General features: G+C 40.7%; 1 protein-coding gene across 14 annotated transcripts in view; it reads right to left on the reverse strand.

Annotated features, from left to right (window-relative positions):
• Nucleotides 1-27,593, reverse strand: part of atxn1a (ataxin 1a) — a 157,773-nt gene that overhangs the window by 104,773 nt on the left and 25,407 nt on the right. For 9 of the 14 annotated variants that reach the window (XM_088601931.1, XM_088601939.1, XM_088601936.1 and 6 more), the window contains one exon: nucleotides 16,584-16,758. The exons of 3 other annotated variants lie outside the window; for them this stretch is intronic. The gene's annotated coding sequence lies outside the window, so the exon portion shown is untranslated. Of the gene's footprint in view, nucleotides 1-13,820; nucleotides 13,970-16,583; nucleotides 16,759-27,593 lie in introns of those variants that run through there. 2 more of the 14 variants (XM_088601943.1, XM_088601942.1) reach the window with 1 other exon arrangement.

The following is a 27,593-nucleotide window of genomic DNA, read 5'->3' on the forward strand; positions in this document are numbered from 1 at the left end:
TTTCGATAAAAGTGTCAGCTAAATGACTAGATATTACATATATTTTGCTTTAGGTGCTATTGCAGCACCAGACACAAAGGCTCAATGGGTTAACGTATAGAGCTAGAGTGGTGTCTGATTGCTGGGAGGCCAAGAACATCCTGACAGCAGGCCAGTCTCCATTTTCCCATCATTTTAGCACTTGACAAGCCCCAGAAACTGTCATTTCTTTGCTCTCGGATCTCACATTCAGAGTCCATTGGAAACACATAAATCGCTCCAAAATAACTGTGCCCAATGAGGTACATTAGAAAAGAAGCCAGGACAGCACTTAGAGAGACGTACAAGAGCAAGAGAGATTTAAAGACAATTATGGATGCCATAGTCAAAAGCACTCAGCGGCCATCAAACACTCAGACACCTGCCCTGCTCGTTAAAAAACGCTCACTATTTCAATTCAACGACTGGCGTCCGCCGAGCACGATGTGCCCAGTTTCACCTCAGAAATGCTTAACTGCTGCAAGCTGAACCCAGAACTGCAAGAGTACCTCTGACTGTGGTTTCCATGGTGAAATACAAGCAGGCCAGGGTGCTCATGGGTTCTGTAGTTCCTCAGTAATTGTACTGTTATGAAAGTACTTTAGTGTTACTCGAATCATAAGGAACATCAACTAAGCAAGACTGCGAATATATCACCTCGCATAAACTTCGGACTTCGGACAAGGTGTAAAGAAAAGAGCTCTTAACGGTGTAGGCGTGCATACAGTAAAGAGCCAACCAATATTAAAATGCATTGTATAAAAACTTGCATCAGCGCCCTGGTAAAAAAAATAAGGGGAAAAAAGGAATAGAGATAAGATGATAACTCAACTGGGCTGGAAGAAACACTTTAAATCTCTGAATAAGAGAGAGTCTCCAGCCCTGGTCCTGAAAAGTCCCAGTCCAGCAGGTACCTACAGGTAGCCTGTAAAGTAGTCAGGAACAATTTAACTAAGATCAATTAAACAGGAGATGTGTTAAAGTAAAGTAATTCAGGGGGCATTTGAAACAATAACCAGAATAACCTTCTGTTCTCAGTGACCAGTGTTCCCTTCACTGAAACATGAATTGCTTAATTGATCAACTACTTAGAGAAGCGTTCCTAACAGGTGATTTAGGGTGACTGACCAGAATAGGGTTCTCCAGTACCGGGTTGGCTACCCCTGCCAAAGATGCTGTATCAGGCAACAAGCAGTTTTTGTACAGCTTTTCTTATACAGTACCTGCTACACTTAGGTTCAGAGAATTTAAGCATCAATGTCTCTAGAATATTACAGAAGAGCAGGGTTATCTGTTTAGGGATGCAAAATTATTCAGGAATCTAGGGCTTCCCCTGAAGAAGTTCTTCCTGTAAATAGATTTCCAAAACTTTTTAGACTACTGGATTACTGTATACACACAGATGCCCACACAGGAAACGCAAAGATGACATCAGAAGTGTGGCAGGAATAATCTAGAGTGTATTCCCCAGCATCAAGCAGACTGAAAAAGGCAGATAATGAGGAAGATGATAAGGATATTCACACACAACCATAGAATTTTATCACAACAGCCCACCACTAAACAAAAACTTTTATCTGCACTTAACGGCTTGAAATCACAAGAACTTACAAGATCACCAACTTGCACTGGACACACAGAGGTGTTCATTGGGTTTTGGGGTTTTCACTAAACTATTTTCAAATGTTTTCCTCGAGCATCAGTCTTTGAGCGTCAGTTTCAGATGTCAACACCGATGATGCAGCCTGTCAACACTTTCCCAAAATGTAAACAGATGGAATTCCAGCCCTATGACCCATCAACATCTATACTCATCATGACAATTACATTGACATGTCTGTGAGTTTGGGGAGACACGCGAATTGGAGGGTTCTTGTTTTTCACAGGCCGGTTCTGTTGCTATGACAACCACTGAACTGCAGTAGTGTTTGAACAGGTTATCCTCTGAAGGAATGCCAAGCCAGCTAACTTACATGAAACTTACTATGCCACCAGCAGAGTGAGCTCAGTCAGACTACTAGAAGCTGTATACTAGCACCACTGAATGCTTCAATGTTAATTGCCACAGGCGAATTTTTACTTGTCATGCTAGGAGCCATATAAAGTAAGATTTAATCAAAGTACAGAAAGAGTTGACCACAGCTGACTAAGCATCTTTGTTTTATGTATCTCCCCCTGTCATCTACACTTAATAGCTGAATAGCAAGTAGTTCCACTCGCATCAATCAAAAAATACTTTAAAGGTTAGACCTAATCATTAGACCCTTACCTCCGGAACAAACTGTTCTTAAGAAAGGACCTCATGTACATGATATACGATATGTGTGCACATAAAATAGTTTGTGGGCATAGAAACAGACACTTAAGAAAACAGAACCAGTGAAGAAAAGTCTTAATTACTGTATGTACAGAAAGAAACAAAAACCACCCCTGTGAATTAATGGAGTTTTAAATGAAAGTCTGGGAGATATGACAGCAACCACGACCTCACCTCGATCTCGGCATCTTTCTCAGATTCATCTTTCTGAAAAGCAACAAATACCAAAGCAAGCCTCCCTTTCTTGCTCACATTCATTCTGCATCTCTTCACAGCTACTCCTTGGTCAACTCCTCACTCTGCATGGGGGTCCCAGCTTCCTCACACTGCGGCCAGGGGGGCTGGCCGTCTGACAAGCGGGTTTCAAACCAGAACTCCTCCATAAACGTGCCTCACTGGGTGAGGGTGAACTCGATGTTCAGCAAGACCCAAAGGGGCCCAACACGGCCTATCCGCTATCCATTCGCGTTGCTACTACAGCCCTCTCCGCTTGCTAAAAAACAGGTATAGATCAGGACCAGGACACAAAACATCGACTTGTCCAGCGCTCAACCGCTCTCAGACTGGGCCAGTTTTGAAAGAGCTCCTCCACAACTAAATTCATATCCAAAACATACAGAAAAACTGGCACAGCTGTGATACTGCAGTGCAGGCCGAAGGTGTGATATTCTACAAGCCCTATCCGGAGGCTCAACCAGTCTCCCCACCCCCCCCAATTTTAAGCAGGGAATTGTTGGGGACTCGGGAAATCCCTACCCATGCTGCTGTCCTCTCTTCCTCTCTCGCCGTCTCACAGTCCCTCCACCCCGCTCTCTGGAAGGTAGGCAAGCCATTAAAAGAGCTTTCAACTCACAGCTGGAGGAACGCACATCGCTGCCGGTTCAGCTCATTTCTAAGCGAAAGGCCAATACACAGGTCTATTGGACGGCATCACACAAGTAACGTGCAGCCCGCATAAATCATCCCCAATGATTTACCCTCGGGAAAGAGAGTAAAGGCAGCTGTCTAGCAGGTAATTAGAAACGCACAGCTAGAGTGGTTGTACCAGCACATTGTAGAGCATAATTACTCAAAATTGATCCTGGGATGAAGGCAAACAAACTTGCCTTAATACACTGCCAAATGTCTACGTAAGAGACCCCTGGGTGATGGGCTCACACCTGTTGCAAGCATTTGGAATTACAAAAATTTCAAAGAGAGCTGCTTTCTGGTAAAGAAACGAAATCAAGCTTGCTTGCGACTTCATGACACGCAGAGGAAGGTACAGCCTTCTGGGAGCAAAATCTAATTGATACCATATTGGCTGAACCTTTGTAGTACACACATACCTGATCAAAGAGTCAGTGAGGACAGACTGTATTTTGAAGATTTAACATACAAGTATTTTAAAACTATTGAGGTATTCATCAGCATTTAGAGGATATCGAATGGGTTAATTAGGATTAAAAAAATGAACTTGGTGGGTAATATCTGGTAGGCAAAATGAGAAATACGTTTCAGACACTGTCGCAGAGGGTCAACACTGAGCATTTCCCAGAGTTTAAGCTGACCTGTTGTCAGACGCCTGTGCTGAAAACATTCACATCTTGCATCTTACAATGCAAGCCGTATGAGCGTTTTTTTTTTAGCAGCAATCTGCATGGACTGAAAAACTGCATGGGCAGCAGAGGCATCTCAAACTGCCTGCAGATCCTTTACCCCAGCCGTCAGCAGGACTGCAACAGTTCTGCACTCCCTGCTCATCTTTCACTCAACCCTATATGTTCTGCAATTAAAACAAAAAAAATACTAAATATAATCCTCAGAAATCTTGCATCGCTCAGCACCAGAGCGATGTGGTTTCCTGGAACCACTGTTTCAATCCTAATTCAGCTTAACCAGCTGCTTTTTGCCTCTAAAGAACAGTGGTTTTTACAAGTGCAGCTGACTTGATAAAACTGCTTTATGAAAGACAAAATTAAGAAATGGAGATGACCAATACAGAAAGGGTTTAGTCACTGCACTAATTGTGAGCTTCTTTATGCAATGGAAGATGTATAATAATCTGTTGGGAGAATGTAAGATAATTCAGACACTGTTCAAGTAACAGCAAAATGGCTGTGGAAGAATAAAGTTGCCTAATTATGTTTTTTTTATTTCCCATGTGAAAAAGAAATGATTGTCTTTAACTTGACATGGGATATACAATTAAATAAAAAAAAGCAACTTCTGTATCTACTGTAAGTAGATTTTGGTTGAGAACAAGATGGCTTTAAAATATAGGAAGTTGTGCGAGCTTTATGATTACACAGCTTTCATTGTTTCTTCTGCAGACTAAGGCCTCAAGCATTGATTTGGCTAATGGACCTCCAAAGGTAAAAGCAGGTTTTCAAAAACCACAGCCCCAGTGAAGCCGTTTCTAAGAGAGAACTATGGAAACCGAGAATGTGGAAATAAAATAATTGTGGCTACACACAAGCAGGCCTCTTTTGAAAAAGATTCCGAACTCATGTGGAGGAAGTTGTACTTCTCTCATAGTGGTAAAAATGAAAGATGTGGTAATACTACTGCAAACAGTACAACATACAAGACATCATCTAGGCCAAACATCATGCATCCAGAAAGACATCACCCGCAAGACACTGCGTATTTTCAGAGATTGCATTTACTGCATCTCTTTGCAGAAAAATGCCCAGCCATTTATATTGGTGAGACGGAAGAAGACTGGCAGACCATTTCAGGGAACACGTCGGAACTGTGTGAGGATCAAAGATCTCTCCAGACAGATAGTTCCCCATTTCACCCCATAACAGCCACCATCTTTCTGATCTCTCCCTCTGTATCCTCATAGAGGGCATACAGAAGTCCTGCTGCAGAGAGACATCCAAAAGCAAAATTATCCCAAAACTTGGATCACACCTTCCCCCTCCTGTCAATAACAGACTCTTCCCCTTCTAAATCCTCTCGATTCATTTGCAGATTTCGGCTTTCCACAACTCTCCTCCTGTTCCTTCTACATTTAGACACTCATTCTCACCCGCTTCATGTCCATTTCCCCCCTGCTCCCTGCCCCTTTCTCACTACTCTGTTTTTTCCTCCTATGCTTTTTTTACCTGCTAATTTCCTTCTCTCTCCCTCACACCTGAAAAAGGCTCTGCAGCCGAAATTTTGGTTGTTTTTTCTTTCAGCATGGAATAAACGTTACCTGTTACTTTGCAAAATAAAAGAAGATTATTACAGTACATTCAAGAGGAACTCCCGTATCTTTTAACCTATGAAAGCGGTATTATCGGTAAAGGCTACATCAAGTCCTCCGTCCTGCACAATATCCCTTCACACCTGAGAAGAAGATGGTAGCATCTCTGCACGTTTCAGAGACGTGTATTACAAGGAGTATTTACACATTTGATTTGGATTAGCAGTGGCACTTTTAAAATGCCTCAGTAGCCAGATCAACACTGTGTCACCTCTAGGCCATTATATGCGCAGTCAGCACAGATGCCTGGAGTGTCACACGATTATAGTACATACTGTAACACTACTTCGGATTCTCAAGCACAGCACCGTGAAAGCAGAAATCCATTCTGGTTCTTGCAGTACATTGCAAAATAATTCTTCCAACAAGCCAACTCACTGTAAAATAGATAAGCTTCTGATCCTGCCCACAAAAAGAACTGTTAGTGCATCTAGGGTTCTACAGTAAAGATGGCTCATCAGCAACTTACAATTAGTAAGTGGAATATTGAAAATAGGTGGGAGTTTAAAGAAATATAGCTGGCCATTTGCAAAATAATAATAAGTCAATTTGATTTCTAAGCACTTTTCAACCATCTTAAGGCACATATGTAAAATACCCCACATACAAAAAGAAAAGTGGGGGGGAAAAGCTAAGCAAAAGGATATAATGAAATCAATGGAAAAACTAAATTTAAATTTAAAACTGTATTTATGTAAGTTTTTAGTCATAAGGTGACTACTCCAATGGATCTGGGCAACACGTTCTTCCACATGAGGAGGTTCTGTCACACATTGTGTGGAGCCTGGTCTTCATTATTTTACGAAGGCACAAATCAGCTGGCCTCAGATCACACATGCAAATCCTTAAAAAATAACCTGGATCTAGACCTTTAAGTGCCTGAAAGGCATTAGCTGAAAACCTTTACATTCACTCTTAATTTCAAAGGGTGCTAATGCAGCTTATACAGGGCAGAATTTACCCACTGATACAGAGAGCCTTTACTTAGCACTTGTGCCGATTTCAGGAGATACAGAAGTCTTTAGTACCTCTTAAGATACTTCAGTTCACTGTTTGAAAAACAAGCTTTTAAATTATAGTTTGTAAAAGAATACACAGTAAGAACAGGCCCAAAGTGTGACCTTATGTAACCTTATATTTATATTTTCTGGGTTCCATTTTTAGTCAGTGTTTAAAGTTTCACGAGCTGTGTAAGTTTCACTGCTGACAGGTCGTGTTGTAGCACTGCGCTATACAGTACCACATCAAGGGACAGCTGTAACCTCATGGCCTCACACTCTCCTAACACACAGGTCCCCTGGGTCAGTACTCAGAAGTGGCATGGCACACACATGAAAGAGGAACTGCAGGCCCCGTTTCTCAGACCGGTTATAAAAGCTCGGTAACAAAATAAATTAATTGACGTTACAGAAAAAAAAACACAAATTTGGAATTAAGCTCAAAATCGTGAACGTATGACTTCCTAAGAATTGCGACCTGATGTGGCCCTTCCTGCTCACTAGTCTCCATAATGACTAATGTCATGCAATGTACCGTTTGAGCTAATAAGTACAGGTTGTGCAGCAGACGTTTCACTGCGAAAACACTTCAGCATGATCCACATGCAGATTTAACAATTAAGTCATATTTGTCGGCAAAACTGTCTCAAAGTCGGGAGCGATATTTCTATTGGATTAAAAGAGATGTATTCACAAGCCTTCTTGTGTACAGGGTGATAAGGCCGCAACATATCACCAGATGTTTTGTTGCCCTGTTCTGAATCTGCCTGCTGTTTTGTTGCCTTGTTCTGAAGTGACTGTGTCCATGTTGTTTTTGTGAGAATCCGAAACGCACTCATCAGTGCCGATTCTTTCGAATCCGGAAATATAAAAAACGGTTGCGGTTCCCCTTTAAACCACGTTTCGTCTATCCAAGCAGCTTCCCCTCCCAACACCACAGCCTTGGACTTCTACATCTTTTGTGCCTTTGTTTGCACCCAGAGAAAAACAATCAGCGTGAGGCTGCTTTTTCAAAGCATCACTGAATCCTTTGTCATTCTCATCGTGTTTGGAAACCCATTTCTGCTCATTGTTAACGAACTAGACTGTTGTTCACATTTCGGCTTTTTCAGGAGAACTATCTGACTGCAGGCCACTTCCATTCAACTTCTCCAATTTGGTAAGAAGCCTTTTTCCCCCCTAGAGCTAGAAGCGCAAGCTCAACCATAGACACTTTGCCCCACAAAGTTTCCTTCAGAATCACTCATCTTTTTGCCAATTTTATTTCAGCAACTGAGCAGGTTTCATGCCTCCTTTTTACAGTTGCCCTACAGGTAGGATGAAAAACTAAGGGGCAAATGTAGGTGCCTTTGCTGCAGCAATTGTCGATACCCATCTCAACCCCCTGTCCTCTTTAAATAGCTTTGGATTACATCTATTGTACAGTAATCTTTTAATATGAATTCTCTGTGCACGCACCCACTCCAAAGTAGCTAATAACATATGAAAGAAACAAATTCCCATCCAGAGTATAAAAATATTACATAACATTAATTAGATTAATTGTTCGGGCAACATTCATTTTTAATGCTTCAGTATGACAATAAAATACAGTTAAGCTCTTTCTTCCGACAAAAAGGAAAATAATCTTTCAAGTGAGTGGCCCACTAGTGTTGTTAAAGCATGCAGGAGAGAGAAGTTCTTCAGAGGCAACAGAGATGAATAGGACAAAGCAGACGTTCCCGGGAGTTTCAAAATACTAATTACTCCAAACACTGCAACAACAACCGAAAAGAAACGCGCACGCACACAATAAATAGTAGTGTGCTTGAAAGACGACTCCAAGCTTTTTAAACGTCTTCACAAACTCCCTAGCTACTGAATCGACTGGTGTCCTCGACTTGCGCCTTGTTAAATACTGCAAACTTAATACTTGCATTCGCCTCTATTTGTCTCCCCTGGGACTGCAGCTGTAAGGAATTACTTACCCACAAGTTGTGTAAGAAACATCAGCAGGACTGTCCCCTTGTAGCTTTAAATACAGTGTTACGTCTTCTCTGTCTACATATTATTTTCATTATCATTAACAGGCAGCATTAATGAGTTGTGCTTAGTAGCAGGGCTTTTCTGAGATTCTTCTTTTTTTACCCAATGTGATAATTCTATAACTTCCTCTCAGCCGCCAGCAGATTCAGACTCTGGGTCTGCTGGAGTCCAAGGGGGACGTGTGTTTAATAGACCACTGAGGGAAACAGAGTGCTGCTTGGGCCAAAAAATATGTTGGCAGCCTGTGAGAAGGAGAGAATTGTGTGAAGCACAATTTCCATCCAGGCAGTCCTGTAATGAACCAGGATCATTTATGGTGGCAACAAGTGTTTATGCTTTACAAGACAAAGGAATGTATGAAGGCGTAGTGTATTTACAGTACACACACAGTATCAGGATACAGGATTCTCTTTGCAAGGAAAAATGCCTACCAAATCATTGTTGTTTGGTTTGGCAAAACAGTGGGGTCGATCCAAACGGGCTTCGAATTATCCCTCCTGCAAAAAGCAGGAAAACCAACATCACATTATTGTATAGGTGCATTACCACTAGATTCTTCAATTACCACTAGATTCTTCAATAGCTTCTATCCACAAGCAGTGAGACTGGCGAACACATTTAGCCATCCCCCTCGGACCACACCTACACCATCTACCTCTTTATGATTTCTTATCTATTGCACATCTCCAGTCATTGTTTACACGTCTGTATTGTTTACATTCAAACTGTCTACATGTTTACTTGCACATTGTCTATTGTTTGTTTGTACATTGTCTTGATGCACTGTTTGCACTTTGTCTTGTTTTTTACACTTGTTTTACAATCAAGAGACTTTCTGTAAGTAAGAATTCCATTGTAACAGTACCGGTTACATATGGCAATAAAGTTCAAGTTCAAGTTTCGTTTTTAAAAGTCAACAGAAATCCAATAAAACACAGTTATACCAATGAGCATATAGGTGAGGGAGACTTTATGTCAGACGGAACCACCAGAGAAATACTGTATGTCATGCACTGGAAAGGGGGGTTTAATATAAGGGAATTAATAACAGCTACCCTCTCTGTTTCTACTGCTTGATGTTTTATCAATAGCGCTTTGCAGTTGACTTTACTGAACTGAATTAGACTTCTCAAGCTCCCAGTGAGGCACTGTGCCTTTAAGAGCATCAGATTGGACAGTAGCAGAGCTCATTCAGGGTTAATTTTGCTACTTAAGAATGAAAAAATAAAATAAAATGGACTTTTCACAAGCTGTGGTCAGACTACCCTGCTGTCAAAAAATAATAAGAACCCGCCATTAAGGGAGAAGAGTCATTCTCGGTTGCAGTGGCAACTAAAGGCCTTTAAAAAGGATCACAAAGAATTACATTAAAGAAACAGACAAGGCACATATATGAATGAAAAGACTTTGCCCACTCTGACAGAATCTGGAGGATGTGACAGGTAAGGATCTGGTTCTATTTAGACAAAACCCTGAGAATACAAACATTCCCACCACGAGCCCTAGAAAGCTCCAGTTTCATCCAGACCCGGCAACCTCAAAGTGGACAGACCAGAATGGGGTTAGTACTTAACTAACGGTGGCCCCTCATTATACATTCCAGTTGTCAGAAAAGTAAAGAACAGCTCAACACCCAGAGGATGAAAGTTGTCTTACACGGAAGTGGCGCTGGGGAAAGTACCGAGAAATGGGCTGGAAGGATGGAGAGAACCAGGACAGGACTCAACGCTGAAGCTGGCTGCCTGCCATTGACCACAGACGAGGGGGTGGTCAACTCATAGACGTGGAGCAAACAAATATGGACCACTGCAGGAAAGGTCAGCACAGCTTCGCCGCTTCGGAAGGAGCAACTCCACCTTGTGCGCATTCGTACCCGAGAACACCTACTGCATACGGACCACGGAAAACACAACCTGTAACTCTGGGAATGTGTGCGATTTCGAAACAGCACCACACCAGGATAAAGCAGCCACCATTCTGTCCTATTTCTTTTCATTGTACGTCTAAAAAAATCAACGCAAATAAAACCAATCTATGCGTAAAAATGCGTTTGCTAATCCCCCTTGTTGACACAAAGCGCTTTTGTACTCCAGCTCCAGATTTTGGAAGGTGCCAGGAATATCTTGGTTAGCAAAGCAAAACACAAGAAGCCATATGTGCAACGTTCGCACACTAGCAAGTGAATAACACAAACTGACAAAAAGCCACAGTAACAACAAAGATACCACGTCAATTTCATTGCTAAACTACCTAAGGATAAAGCTTTAAGTATTACTCATAACTCTGCCTCTGTTAAAACCTGGTCTCCAAAAAGCATCCCTTAACATGTGTCAAACCCTCTTACTTAAAAAGGCTGCAGTAAAAGGCCGCCCTTTTTTTTTTTACTCTCGTTTTGTACAAACCCTTCAGTGGTTTCAGGAAGCTCGGGTTTAAAAGATATCTCTGAGAACTCAAAGGCTCCTGCAGCCTAAATGATATTCTAGGCCTGTCTGCAGCAAGCACTGCAGAAGGAGATCAAATGACACCCCTCAGAGTGAAAAACTCCCAGTCAACCCCCCCCCACCCCTTCCTACTCATTTTCCAATAATATCTGCCTGCATCCATTACACGGTCAAACAGACAGTGACTCTGGAACCTTCTGCCTGAAAAATGCTTTTCCAAATAAAACTCACGCTTACAGTGGTTGGTCACTTAAGCTTGAAAAGCCATGAGAGCCCAGTAGCATCAGTAGTTCCTCTAGACTCCATGAACAATAGGCAGATATATAAAAATGTACTTGGAACAGGTTGGCCTTATTCGAATATCCACTCTGTGTATTACTGTATTATACAGCATACATCACAATCTGACGAAAGTAACAGGAAGTCATAAGTTTTTACCACTCCAGAGAGGAAAAACTAGTTTCAAACCTGCCTATTTTTTATACTGAACATAAGACATGATAATTGCAAATGAGACGAGATGATGATTCAGAACAGTGCAGTTTAGCAGGAGCTAATTAATCCGAAGATTTAATCCCGACATTTCTTGAAGGAAATGTTACATCAGCTTCACTCCAGGTCTCATTTGTATGTGCTCTTCTGTTTCCCTGTGTGCTCTGCTTCATGCTTCACTGTTCATGGTACTGGAAAACCTGTGCAGATGAGCATGTAGCATTCTTCTGTATTTCATATACCATATGTGCACAGAAATGAGTAATGTAAAGCACAGTTATGGAATTGATCAATTACATAGGCATAATTTTGAGGATCAGACGTTTTTCACTAATTAAAACCAGGTTTTAAATCAATTACTATCTAATTCTACTGTACATGCTCTGTTACATCTTGAGGTTATTTATATAACAGAATTTTATGATAAATTAGAATATAATTTTTTATAGTGCTACTTAACACATTATGTCTTTAAGAGGTTTTTTTAATTTGAAAGAAAAAACAGCCCATGAGGAAATAAAACACACACTTCTTACTTTTGATTAAAATTACGTCACATGACTGAAGTACATTTCTATACGTAAGAAATTTCACTGCATTCTGTTAGTCAAAATTAAAGTGCTAAGTTTTTTCATTGCATATTAGTCTGAAAAATGGGTTTTAAATCAGAATGATGAGGAAGAAATTAAAACTGTGTTCCCCGGAGGTCAAAATGGCACATACCAAAAACTACAGGGGTTAACAAAAGCAGCAGTCTAATAAGACAGAACTTTAACAAGATCTATATATAACACCACTCTAAATCTCTAACTCGGACTACCTACTCTAGTGCTGTCACACTGGTTAAACCATAAAGTCTCAGACTTTGGTGTAGAATAATTTATAGCTAATAATAATTATTTTATCTTTTAAACGTTCAGCAAAATGACTCTTTGTGCATCAAGCAATTTTGAGGGACTTGACACAGATACTGAAATCCATCCTGTAAAAGGAAACTGATAGATGCAGTCTTGTGACAACCTCAGGCAGGATGACAGCAGTCAACATGGTAGAGCTGTACAAGTTCACAGTGACAATTTTAAATGCATCTTGCTAATTGTAATTTCCTTACCTATTATTATGCCTGTGTGCTTTTGTAATTAACACTAGGGCATATTTTAATTAATCCATCATGCTTTGGCCGGTTAATTGAATCATCAGGAAGCGATTTTAAGCCCAGTTACCACAGAGAGCAATATTTAGGGAGAGAGTAAAAAAAAAATTTAAAATACACAGGGTGGATGTTTTCCTTCAGGGTCAAAGATAAAGTGCAGTTTTTTTCAAAGACTTTCTATTGAATTACAGACAAGTGTTCTGAGAGGCTTGAAGGACTCACAGTACTGCTGTTGGTTTTGAGCCAGTTTCCCAAACTAAACAGCTGCTCTGTCTGGCAGTACTAGACATGTGTATTCCAAAGCACCAGTATTCTAACTGAAAAAGTCTGGCTAAGTGGTACTGAGTAAATGACCTCAATTGTGTTCTGAAACAGAAAACAGCGTATCAGAACCCGGAAAACAAGAATTTCATAAGACCTTATTAGAGGATGATAACTCAGGAGAACAGGTTTATCTAGAACAAAATCTTTTCGCTCTCTAATCACAAACCTTGTTTCTGAAATACCGTCTGGCCCATGCACTCCACTTATCACATTTTCCCTCTTGTGCAATAACAGCAAAGCTGGAACTCTCATCGGTCAAAAGCCTTGTTTCTTTCTATTTTGAGGTACAACACTAATGACTTAGGGCTTTCTGGTAAAGTATTTGGAAGCCAATGCAAAAATGAGGAAGGAATTATTTAAAAAACCAACAAAAACATTGCCGCTCAGACAGTTAGGATTTCTCTGTTAGAAAAACACTGACGAGAAGAACCCAGTTCTTTTACTTTTCTGCCGGCCCAGCACACACCTGACCACCCTGGATTCTCTCGTATTTCTGCAAACAGGCACCAGCGGGCATAAATAAAACAAAGAAGCCATGCTCAGGTCTGGTCTCTCAGGACCGTTTCCCCCGCAAGAGCTCCCGTCTGCAAATCCTCTGCAGTGAACCGCTAATACCTTAAAACCCGGGCTGTTTATCCAATTCATCAGAACGTCCTTCTCTGCTAAGGCAAAGTTTAGACAGGTCACCGGCATCAATTTCAGGACGCTCATAGTTGCGACTGTTAAGCAGATCTCGGGATCGACAGAAAAAGAAACAAACAGAAAACGAACAGGCCGGCGAGCACAAATGCTCACGAAAACCAGAGGAATCACTAACCACGACGAGCCCCAGCCGCACAGCTCCACACTCGGCCTGTCCATTCCTTTTGAAGTCTGCGCTATGCTGCGAGGAGGAGAGGGGGGAGGTCAGTGAGGACACGGGGCTGGAGACTGAGCCACACACCACTTTCAGTTTCTGACTGGTGTACAGGGCAAGGTTCGCCAGCAACTGCTCGCAGAGCAAAAACTCAGAGCAGTAAGCAGGCGTAGCGTGACAGCACAGTGGAGGCTTCTCAGACCACACTGTATGAGTCAGCAGCAGATAAAGAAAGGTGATAAGGGGAACCAGATGTGGTGCGCCTTTTCAAATAGATCTGACATTACTGTACAACGGCTTCAGCCCTCGTCGGAAGGAAAAAACACGCAACCGGCAAAATGACAGTAAATTCAGTTGATTGTCACGGTAGCAGGGGACCTTCCTCCATAGCTTATCCGTAGAAGAACAAGGATTTCAAATTTACATGAACACCAAAACTAGCCAACAGATAAATACAGTGGAATTCGGGTTTTTACGAACCCAATATTTTTGGGGATTCACATTAGACTTGGAAAAACAAGAACAGATCTCTAAACTGCAGAAATGAACACAAAAGACCTTCTTGTCTCTTCAGCTGGATTGTTCCAGCAGGTGCACTCGTCAGTGCTTCAAAAAAAAGACCTATCCATTTTACTCCTTATGGCTGCAGACACTCTAAAGGCTTAGTAGGACTAAGCAGACTTGGCAAAGATGATGGTCTCGAGTCACCAGTAAACTGGCTATACTGTATATTAGGCCAGACAGAATAAACTTTTTTAGAGGGCTATGTACACTTCAACAAAAGTTCCACTTCTAGATTTTTGGAAACTCTTCTCTTGGGGAAACAAACTACTAAAATACCTCGATCTATGCGCTCGTTAAAAAACAACTTTATATTAACAAAGACCTTCAGACGAATACAACGTCTCTCACAACAGTAGAAGCTTTTACTTTGCTGAGTCTCACTGTCCTCTGAGAGAAGTCATTCTTTGGTCATGTGGCACCAACTTCCCAGCACCACTTTACCCACAATAGCCTGCCATAGGACAAGGCGAGTCAATAAAATAAAAGAAAGACACAGGATGTGTTAGGTATACGGACTGTTACTGCAAGAGGAGCAAAGGAATATTGCATGTGGAGTCTGTTGAGCTTACAACTTCATGGAATTCACACAGAGACCGCAAGCGATCCTAGGCCTGCAAGTTAAAAACCACTGATGTCAGGGATAACAACCACTCTTCTGGAAAACGTACTGTATTTCAGCTTAAATCAAAAGTCCGTCATCCACAATTTTAAACACTTTGACAGTGTCTGTCTGGGACATTTCTTCTTTACAACAAGCAAAAAAAATAGCATATAAAAAGGGGATTTGTGAATGGATATTTCTTGCCCTGCAAAACCACTAAATGCTAAGGAAAAATTAAACATGGAAAAAATATTTTAATTAGGTTTTGAAAACCCCAAGAGCCATTTACATACTGTACTTCGCATACGCTGGTATAAAACGTCTTTGTCACTATGAAACAGATTTAGGAATTCTACTTTTCAGAATAAAGCATTCACAATCTGGTGCTTTTGAATGATGTGCATAAAACAAAGTCATCTGTTTCGTACACAAAAAGATGCGTAAAGAGAATGGGTTAGCTTGCTTAATCAAGTATTACAGAACCCCTAGAAAACAACGATCCTTCAAGCCAGAGCTGTAGTCAGCCAACGTGTAGAAAATGAGATCAAAATGTTAATCTGTGATCTTTTTTTTCTGTCTTGCGACCAAATAATCAAATAACTAGCAAAACCAAATCAAAAGAATTCCACCAGTATTACTGTTACATTTTACTCTGACTCAAAGCTGCACATCTTGTTACTAAGAAAAAAACTGTTCTCCAATAAAGCTGGTGCATCACTGGGAAAAACAAAAAGGATTTCTCCCCTCAGCAACACATTTCTGCAAAAATACCTAAGATTATAGCAAACAATTTAGCTTGATATGAAAACACAACCACTGAAGTCTAAGAAGACTGCTTTGAAGTTCAGATTCTCTATATGTATTTTCTCCTTCAGTTCTTTTTATAAGACTTACAAGTAATTCTGTCAACAGCTGAGGAAGGAATGCAAAACAATGACATCTTTAAACGCACCTTCATAAAGAGAAACTGTGAATGCCACTCAAACACACAACATCTTTACTAAAATAAGCAGCCCGCATAACCATAGCACCAAAACTCTGAACAATACTACAATAAGCAGCAAATACAGTAAAAATCTATAATGAACAGAAAATACAAAACTACATTTAACTCTTATTCCTGATTTACTAAAACCAAATCTACCCACAATGTATCGACAATAATGTGTAATCACTGAGAGCTGCTTTCTCAGTAATTCAAATGTTGTAACTTCAAGTTGGGGAGAACGTTTTCTCAGAAAAGGGGGAATATTTTCTCATTAATGCTAAAAAAAAACTTTTTGTGGGTCATGTCACCAACATGTAACCAACTGGCTGAGCACCACTGAAGGCAGGAGGGGATTAGTCTGCCAGGCCTCTATGGGTTCCAAGAGATGCATCAACCCCTGTGGCTTCAAGAGAAGTGAAAAACACACAATCAGCTATTCAAATCAGGTGGATAAATCAAACACAAACGGCAACTCTAAATAAAAAAACACCCTGAGATAACTGCCAGGAGTGGAACTATAGGAATGCATGTATTTATGCTAGAGAAGGATTACCTCTGCTTCAAGCCTTACCTTAAGCACAAACAAGAAAAGGCTGCCGAAAAGCTCTTCAGTTGAGGAAAGGGTTCCAGTCTGTTTTGCAGTCGGAGTCTTCCCTTAGTCTCTTCAGTGGAAACCTGAGGGGGTTGCCTGCAGTTCTAGCTCGTATTATCCAGGTCGTGACTCCGCCAGGTGCTTTCACCATTCCCTGAGAGACAAAAGGGGGCTTTTTTGAGAAACCATGTCCCCTGTAAAACACTGCTGCTTCACCAGAGTCAGGACGCAATAGTTCGTGTATTTAAAACCACGCTCCCTCCGCTCTTGCAGAATGGCATAAAACCTTTCATCTGATGGCACTGTGGCTTGTTACGAGAAGGACAGCAGCTCTTACCCTGACTCTGCCACTGACTCCCCTGGTACAGTTCTCCTGACTCCGTAACCTGCTTGTGATCCTTCGGTGATCCTCCATCACAAATGGCCCTGCTGCAGCAGGTGCTGGTTCATATTTATTCTCCTAGCTTCTGTAAACCCTTGTCAATACCACATATGTAAAATTGCATCTTTAGGGGGGAGGCAAATAAAAATCCTGTACGTATTTATGAGCTATTCAGTCACTTTTTAAATGACGAGATGGATAGCGATCGGATTTATGACACTTCAAAATCAGTCATTCTTCTACACAGATGATACATGATTCAGAGTCCCCGATGCACTACTCTGCGCACAAGATGCGGTATTTCTATTATTCCCTCGAGAAGAAATCTTCTCTTTCGTAAGCAGCATAAAAGAAAACATATTTATTGCAAATGAAAAGTGTAGTCAGCTTGCCCGGCACTTCAGCATTGTTCGCCGAACTTTCTCAAGGGAGGGCGCTTCTGAAAACAAACAGTAGAACTATTTATAGATGCCCATTGGCATGGTAACTGTTCTGTTTGTTTGAGTTAGAAACTATTTCTGTTTTTTACCGAAGAGGGGGGTTTCGTTTCCTTTCCGATAACGAATTTCATTGAGCTTAAGAACGGACATTCCTGGCTCAGGGCTTTGCCCAGACTTCCGCTTCACTCAGATACTGGAGTCTGAGTTTAGGAAGATTTTAGGCCTCTTTTTTTCGAGCCTACAATTCAGGGTAACTCTTTCGGTTATCTGTTATTTAGGGCTAGATTATCAGTTTTGGTTCTTCAGTTAACAGCAACTGGTGTCTTGTCATTACTGTACCTTTATATACCAAAAAGAATTGCAACAAAAAGCACTGCAGTGATGTGGGACAGAACATTACTCTTTCAGTATCAAAAGCACAAACTCCGATAACAGTCAAGAAGGATGCTTGGGAGTTGTATGGTTACTCAGCCTAATGACCCACCATCCACAAGGCACAACACCAGATTAGACATTGTATTTTTGGATTTTCTAGCCTGCAAATGCTAGAATCATTATTATTCGGCCAGATGGCTCAGCGGTAAAAATACAGATACAATACAAAAATACTGTCCAATTTTCAACTCTCTTTAACTGTCAAACAACAGAGATAAGAGTCTGCAAAAAAATCCCTGGGAGACCTAAAAGAACATGTTTTTCTAAATGATTCAACTTTCACATTTGGTGGTTTACAACTACCGACTCCACAAGGATTTACAACATTTAACTATTTATTTTCCATGACATTTTCCATGATCTTCAGATACAGACAATGCATTTCAGAAGTTTTCTTTTTTTATAGAATACAATGCGATCTGAACTACTCTTGACCTGAAGTGATGTAGAGAAGCTGCCCCATAACAATGCTGCCACCACTACACCTGACAGTAGGAATGACGTTGACTGGTGCTGATTTGTTGATATTGTTGACACAATATAAATTTGTGATCTTCTGCCTCCCTTTGAAGCAGGGGCTAATTTGTCCTGAGAGACTGTCCCCCTCAATTACTGTTGGGGACAGCACCCTCACAAACATATACTGGAGACTGCCAAACACTGGCTAACCTTACAAATGTCCTCAAATTCTACAATCTTGGATAGGTAGCAAGGTGTAGACTTCACTAAAAATTTCCAGAATTCCCCCCTCTTTGTGGTTTTCAGTGGAGCAAACTGTGGAGATCAAAATTCTTCACTGTTCAAGCAAAAGCCAGAGTATGAAGCTAACAAAACTCCAGCTTTTACCAAACAGATGCTGATCACAGTACATGCTGTGTTAACAAAAGGTTTCCACTTAATAGCCAACCAATTTCTTGGCATCTATTCAGAGGTAATTCGAAGGCCTGTCACATTCGTATTGTTCCTCAAGCACGGGAAAAGTAAAGCCAACATCAATAACAAACACAACTTGTATGGCCATTGAATATGGCTGGATAATATATGAATTGGTAAATTTTCCTGATTTGCCAGCAGATGTGACCAGCAGGCCTGCCTACCAGACTGGAGAGCTGGACTATCTCACTTTAGCCTCTCTGACCATAGTGGTACTTAATGAAACCCCGAGGAAGCCCCAAAGGAGAATTAGATTGAATTCTATCTCATGGCAGGCTTCCCAGCCAAACAAAACTGTGGACGTGTGCAGCACATAGCGGCTTTGTTCAGTTCACAGTCCTCTTTCTCATATTCTACTGAGAAAGGAGAAAAAAAAACTCCCAAGGGGAAAGAGGCTGGGTTTCTCATAGATTCTTAATCCTGTCTAATTTTCTTATTTCAAGAAAAAATGTCATGACACAATACTCCGTCTTCTAATCTGCAGAAAACTCAAGGATGACCTGATAAGGCTTGTATTCAGCAACTAAAAAATAAAAAAGAAAGTTAAAGTTTACAAATCCAGGATATACATCAGAAGTTAAGGTCCCACACAACATCTTATGTATACAGTATAGTAACAGTACTACATACACAAAAGGTTTGAGATGAGAAAGAATATCTGAACACTTCTAGTAGCACCAGAGATGGTTGCTCATACAGCCGGGACAATTTTGCACTCAGCACACTTTATTTCCAAAATTAAGTTTAAATTTCACTTTAGGGCAGTCTTCACAGCTACCTAATATTTTGAAATCCTCATGAAGCTCAATTCTTTAGCAATGGAGAGTCACCCACTCCTCCAAAGCCAAGGTAAAGAATCTCAAAGACCACAGATGTATGCAAAACACTTTCTTGTAACATTTCCAACTCATCGGGAAGAGTCAAAGATGGAGATCGGCCACTAACATCTGTATTCTAGGCCTGCTGGAAGGTGCCACAGGAGAGTTCTTGGTACAAAGAATTGGACCAAAATGGTCACCCTTGCTGGCCACCTCAAAAGGAGAATTATAATTACAAGATAATATAATATGATAATAATAATAATATGTCAGTCCTGATACAAAGAAGGACAGGTATCATGCCTTCAAACTTCTTCACTATAGTGACTGGCAATCCATCCTTCAGGCAGCCATAAAATTAGCACCACTGCGGTTCACTCCTGTTCTTTTCAGATTACTATGCTCTGGCAGTACAGTGCAGAAACCCTCTCACCCGTGGAGTGTAGACCCACTGTGCTTCACCCAGCCAAGCTAAGGTTTATCCATAGATACAAGTCCAGTCCATGCCACACGGTATACAAATGAAAAAAGTTGCCTCTGAGCTGCAGAGAAGCAATGCCTGGCTTGAAGTCTATGCCATTCGCTTCACTGTTAGACACGCGAGCTGGATCATTTGCGTCTTTGGATGCACTTCCTTTTGTAGACAATCCTGACATTACAGGGTGCGTATGGATTCCTTTATTATTCCCGATTTAGTAAAACAGAGAATTGTCCTTCTTTTCTAGAGAGGGGAGGGGTGCCATTTTGTTCTATGGGTTGTCATTTCTGTGCGATACAGGTAAATGACAACATGTGGCGCGACTTCCTGGCTGAAGTGCATTTATTTTAAGCTTGTGGACATGTGTTTTACATCTTGGTTTCTCTCAGCTAGTCCGTGTTAGCTCATGTTTCTTACGCTGCATTTGTATTGAGGGTTTAAGCATTTGTGAGCTCACTGTTACATTACTGTGGAGGGGATTAACATTTTTCACTTATTTTTCCATCCCATTATTTGTGAACTCTGACAGTAACTGCAGAACATACTGTATACAGTACATCTGCAATCACATAATTTCCTTTATGTTACTGTTACTGAGGTGTCTCGTGTATATACAGTCCCAATAGAAAGTTTACACACCCTTTCCAAAGTAATATATTTAGTGACCTAACAACCATCAAGAAATATTATATCAGAATTACACCTTTATTTACACATAACACAAAACATTGTCAGACATTCTGACAATTACAAATAAAAGCCTTAAAAAAGGTTGTTATTTATATAGTAACTTACAATAATTTTAAGACTCTTGCACAGTTTTCACCTTTATTGCTTTAAAATTTAAAGTCATATCACTTTGAGGCAGCAATTATTGGTTATATATACAGTACAACCTATTCTACAGAAAGCTAAAAACAAAAAGAAGTAAATAAATAATTCCTATAAAACTGAGATTCATGATTGCCTAAGTATTGAAACCCTTTGCTGTGGCAAACCTAAATTAATTTAGGTGCAAAAAATGACCTTAGGCAGCCACAATTTCAGTTGAATGAAATCAGTGTGCAATAATGGTGACTTACATGACTTCACAGTAAATACACCTGTCTATTTAAGGTTCCTCCATCACGTAGTGAATTCGAAGCAAATATTCAACCATGAAGACCAAGGAGCTTCCAAAACAACTCGGGGATAAAGTTGTTTAAAAGCACAGATCAGGACCAACAAGTGAAAAAATCAAAAACACTCAATATCCCTTTGAGCACTGTGAAGTCGATCACAGAAACTGAATGTGTACTGTATCACTCAGATACAGCCTAGATCTAGCTGTTTCTCCTAACTGAGCAAGGGGGCAAGATGCAATTGTGAGGCTTTTGAGAGAAAATACGCCAGTTTCCATAAAACTGGTCTGTATGGCAAAGTGAATAAACCATCTCAAATCTCATACCTAGTCAGCACCAAAGTGATACTGTAAACATGTTGCAAACATGTTTTTCAGTCAACACCATCCCTACTGTCAAGCACAGAGGATGCAGCATTATAGTTCGGCTTCAGACGTGACTGAGAAGCTGGTCAAGATTGCTGGGAACAAAGATGGAGCAAAGAATTGCCAATTGTGAAGAAAAATGGACATCAAACCTAAATGAAAGACAAAAATTCACCTTTCAGCAAGACAAGGACCAAAGCCCATTGACAGAGCTACAACAGAGTAGCACACGAATAAAAAAGTGAACGTCCTTGGGTGGACCAGTTGAAGTGCCGATTTGAGTAGAATCGATCAGTTGTGATAAGACTGGAAAAAGTGATCCTCTAGCTTTTTGACAGAGCTTGAGCAAATCTGCCAAAAGAAAAGGCTAACATCACCCCAAATCGCTTTGCAAAACTGGTAGAGACCCCAAAACATGTAAAACACAGATACTTAAAAAACAGTTGAGTTTACAGGTATGAATATTTACGCAATCAACATATTTCCATTTTTTTCTGCTCTTTTTGTTGCCGACATTTAAATGTAACTCACAAACGCTAGACAGAACACTCCTTTTTTTGTTTTTAGATATAAACTGTGCTTGTACTGTACCTTAAATGTCTTCATTTTAACATCACACCCAAAAAAGATGTTTTCCTCAGCAAAATAACAGAACGTAACCAGAACCAAAGAGAAGGGAACAGCTGCTACCCTGCCAACAACTGTAATTCACTCCATATAATCACCATTCCCACATAAACATATGGCAATAAACGTATAACCGTGCGACACATTTAAAAATATTACAATGGATTTGTAGTTCTTCTGTGTGGTCATCTTCTGTTCACTGCTACTCATTAAAAAAAAATTATTCAGGATTTGAGAAAGCTTTCTCCAAGAGTACGTGGGAAAACTGACACCCTTTTAACTCCCATCAGTTATAGTACCATTTGTTTTATGGGTTTGACTAATACAATAAAAAAAAAGATTCCGTAGGTCTTTTTTTTTATCTTGGAAGACAAGTTGTGTCTCCTTTTGGCAGTGATTTTAGTTTGAACTCCGGGGCTCCTTAAACAAGCCTGAGAAATTGGACTACATTGTTAACACAGGAGATGGGTACAGCAAAAAGTCCCTTACACATTCCTTGAAGATTCTCAATTCACATGAAAATTAGTCATGGTTGCTGGAGCGAAATGCGTACATCTTTAAAAACAGACAGGTTTTGCTTTTGGGCACATGGTTATGCCATTTATCTGTCAAATTTACTACTGCATTCTTCACAAAATGAGGTGGCTGCTGGCAAACTGTAAACTGTTCCTTATCATTGAAGAAACAACAGCGGCACTCTCAAGGAATTAAACTAATCATTTATTTATTTAAGTTCTTCCTTTGGCTCTTAATTCTGAATCACCAAGTCAGGTCCCACCGTTTTTTATCATGATACAGCACACTCACTGATAAATTCCATCTCTACTTTGACAAAACAATGAGTTCATAAGTTAAAACACGCCTACAATATACTTAACCAAAGAAAATAACCCTAGCTGCATTAACATTTGTGGAAAACTGAGTCTCTACTGCCCAAATGTGATCCATGCTTTCTTCAACCAAACACCTCTCTAGACTTTTCACGTCACAAAACCGAGCTCCAGAACACCAAAAAAGGAAATGAGAACAGTGAAAAGCGAATCACTGACGTGTCATATTTTAGGGAGCCATTACACTTTTACAAAAATAATAAGAAGTGATTTACAAGACCTCTATTCAAAGCAATATGCAGTCAAGGGGGCGATCTCGGAAACGAAGCAAAGTCTGTACTAGGATAGGGAGCCACTAAGGAAAATGAAGTTGTTACTTGAACTGGTGGGGGCGCAGAAGTACTGTAGGTGGCACTCTTGCCCTTGGACAAGAATTTAAAATCCAGTGCCTCAGTATGATGACCAAGGACAGTGTCCTGCAGGACATACAGTAGGGTGCTACAAGATAAGATGTTAAACTGAGAGCTGCACTACTTTGGCATTAAAGAGCTCACAGGACGGTCCACAAGAGTAGGTGTGCTAGCCCCAGTGTCCTGGTTAAGTTCCTCCTTAAGCTTGTGTGGTTTGGACTCCCTTGATTTCCCTCTCGATTCAACTGGTGAAGTAATTCCTCACTTCTCCACTTGCGCTACTGTGTGGTGAAGCAGTTAGCACAACGGCAGCTGCCAGTGACTGTAGCCTCCTGGGTTCTGCTTGAGTGGAGAATGACATGGGCCCCCTTCGGAAGCATGAATTGCTTTGGGATGCAGAGCTTCTGGCATTTCCTTTTGTAGTTTCATCTTGAGACTATTAAGGAGGAAAAAAATCACCTCTGAAAAAACGGATAAGAAACCATTCGGTGCTATGAAATTGTACCTGATTTTTTCTAAAAGTTTTGTTAGATATGAGATTGTCCCATCTGGAGACTAGTGAGAGAAAGCTCTTACACTTTTCATCCTGAATTCCAATATTCATTGCCACATCAACTGTCCTGTCATCAGGAATACAGTTACTGTATATTAAACATAAAACAGAAAAGGGTTAGGTTATCAGCCTTTAAAACTTCAGAAATTCAGTACCGTTTTCCAGTTCAGTTGTTTCCTTGAAATTTAATAATGTAATGTATTCGTGTGGCAAACGTTCTCATGTGAAAACAGACCAGCCTTGAAAACTTCTAATTACTTGTACGTATCTGTGCTTTTATTAAAATGACAATCTGTCAAAATGGTTATTTTTTAGACACAACTTGAACTTTTATAAAGGACTGTGAAAGATGCTTTGATCCTCAAGAGTACAACCCAGGCCCTGCTACATCTCTGGCCAGCATCATAGTAGATGGATGCAGAACCTGCACTTCAGCTTTCCAAAGTCATTGAGCTCAATGAGAATAATAATAATAATAACATCACTTTATTAATATGTTTTCCTCTAAGATCTCTTGTGCTCCTCTTGACCAGACTTAAAACTGAGGACCTTTTCGAAATAAGTAGAAAACCTTGATGCTGGAATGAATTGCATTAATTTCTCCCTGAATTTAGCTTTTTAGAATTAATGGAGCAAAGTCTCCACTTTCAAAAGAGCCTGGCAAACTCAAGTCTGGCATACACTGCGGAGTGTCACAGGTTTTCTTATGCAACTCAAATCAGCGTACAGCGTACACAGTTCACAGTTCACGTTTGGGTCATTACTGTGAGTCACCTATGCCAGGTTCAATGTCTTTCTTGAGGCATTGATACGGGGTTCTGTTAGGATAAAGAGCCAAGTACAAGGTTCAGACAGTGATTACATGCATAATTACGAGCCCAGGAGACTGCATGCCAGTGGGACAGAGCCACATTGAATTGCTCCACAAGCACAAGAGATTATTCCTTAAATCAGTGCAGTTCCTAAATCCTCCAGGGACATGTGGATGGAAATCTGTGTCAAAGTCTGTTCTCCAGCATTATTCACAGAGATTCGGTGTAGTTTACTGATCTGGTTGGGGAGGGGTGGGAGTGTGATGAAGACATCTGATGGATGCTCTGGAAATGGGCTGGGTCCCAGAAAACAGAGACATCGGACAATTTCCATACGCAGCTCTGTGCCCTTTAAGGAAATTACAGGGATCTCCTGATGCTAGAAAAGCACAACCCATAAAAATCAGCAAACCAAACACTACCAAAGATAATGTGCCAAAACAATTTCAGAGCCCTCGTGAAAAGCCTTTCATCCCGACAGTGTTTCCATAGGGTTAAAGAAAAATGCAGAGAGATTATAGGCAATTGTTTCTAAACATAATCCAACTCCCACGCAGTAAAAACATCAACCTCCTGCTGATGTGCAAGTACAAATAGACTCTGAGCAGCAGACTACCGCCAACCCAAACCCCACGCCAACACGCACACACGAGCGCACTGTCCATGGGGCTTAGGACAAGGCTCCGAGCAGCTTTGTGGAAATCCCCCAACCCATCGAACCACCCACCAACTGTATTTCATAACACCGCATTCAGCAGTTTCTCATTTATCAGCCTCAATCCATAGCCCTGAGCTATTAGACATCCCTGCAAGAAGCAGCCTCCCGAATGAACTCATAAACACCCTGCTCGGAAACAATGGCCGCCATTGAAGCACAATACAAACACATATGTAACCGTCTCCCGAAACATTACACTTGAAGGTTCAGATGAAGAAATGCTTTATTCAGGGTGCCAATATCTTGTGGTACAGCATTAATTGAAGACAGAAAAGCCTGAATCACTTGATCAGGAGCTCTACATTGCAAGCAGAGAGTGTGTCGAGCTGGCAGTGAAGCTGGCTTGGAGCCTAAGGTACGCTAGGCCAGCAGGGCTGGTCAGGGGCTGATGGACTAATATTGGGGTACGCAGACCGAGAGGTGGGGTAAGCACTGCCCAGAAGTGGCTGTTAAATCACAAATGGGAAAACCTTTGGATTTTAAAAGAACTGTCAATTGCTCCCCTACACCGCTCCACAAATGTGCAGCGCTCACATAATTTCATAACTCTTTCAATGTGTTTTCAGAACCAGAAAAAACACAAACGTACATAGGCCTGCAGGATGGGTCAAGACTCCTACTGCACAGCAGTTCCGATCAGCTCGCAATTACCCGAGTCGCGACCTCACGCATAGATTGTTCCGATTAAAACAGCAAACTAAGCAAATGTATTCAAAACCAAGGTGAAATGTACTGAACCTGGAGTTGACTGCAGCCTATAATGCCCAAAATGGTCATAACTTCAGTGGAAAGGGATTTGTATTCCAACCTCGAAGCAGAATGCTAGATTTAAAACTATTAGCTTCATGACCATGTCTTTTTTTTTATCCTTTAAAGGGATATTGAAGAATACCGGCCTACAGATATCCTAACTGGTGAAAGAACAACACTAACAACGGAGTTCCATACAGCAGGAAAATGAATAGATCACAGAATACAAAAGGAGAAATCAGAATGTGGCAAGGCATTTAACTCCAAAGTCTATCACAATACCACAGATGAGAACTCCCTCATAAAAGTCTCTGTGAAACATCATATAAACATAGAATTTTATTTATCCAGCCAAAAAATGCAGCACCATCTTCTGTGTGTGGCTTACAGCCATGCGTAGTGCTGGAAACAATAAAGGTGTGTTGCTGAATAATAAGTAGTTCTTCACGGTGTGTCAAAAAGTTTGAATAGCAAATAGGAGACCTCAACTGTGTTATATTAAATCCATGAAGCAAAACAGTACAAAACCATCCCTTTTGACTGGGAAGGTACACTTCCTTTAAGGCAAAAAGATTTAAATCGTATCTCTTAAAATCTTAAGAAGCTGAGTACTAATAAGATAGTTATGCTTCATTAGGGAATTACAAAACAGACCCAAGTCCACTGAAGTTATGAGAAAGGGCAGAGCCAATAAGGCTAAAAATGGACTTCCATGTAATGAATGATGACACAAGAATCAGAAAAATCCCTGCAACAGCCTTGCATGCCAAGGACCAAAAAATAATGCATGCATTTACACATCCCACTCAACTGCTAATTTAAGGTACTTTCTTCTACACTGATATTTTCAAAACACATCTAAAAAAACTACAGGGCTCCGAGAGTGATTTATTGCTTTGGAAAGACTATATGGTGATGTGAAATACTGAGAAATTGAAGCATGTCTTTCCACGAAGTGTTGTGGGAGTCTGGAACAAGTTAGTTGGCCAATCCTGCTGAACCGGACAAACGTCACCTCCGTCTTCAACACAATTAGCTACCAGCAATCAAATGAGCTAGATGGGTTGAAGGCTTTCTCTCAATTGTAACACTGGAACATAACCTCGGTTTACTATGTCTGTCCACACTTAACCTATGTGGACACATAATAATAACTGTGGCAGACCATAAGTGTTTGGTTTGTGAGCTGATAAATACAGACCCGGAAAACAGAGTGGAAGAAATGGGGAAATGGTCAAGCTTCCCTCAGTAGTCCCACATATCCTCTTCACATCAGGCTTACTTGTCAATACAGACCAAACACAAAGTGTACACCAA

The sequence above is a fragment of the Lepisosteus platostomus genome, chromosome 12 (assembly GCF_059453375.1).
Source record: "Lepisosteus platostomus isolate fLepPlt1 chromosome 12, fLepPlt1.hap1, whole genome shotgun sequence".
Lineage (NCBI taxonomy): Eukaryota > Metazoa > Chordata > Actinopteri > Semionotiformes > Lepisosteidae > Lepisosteus > Lepisosteus platostomus.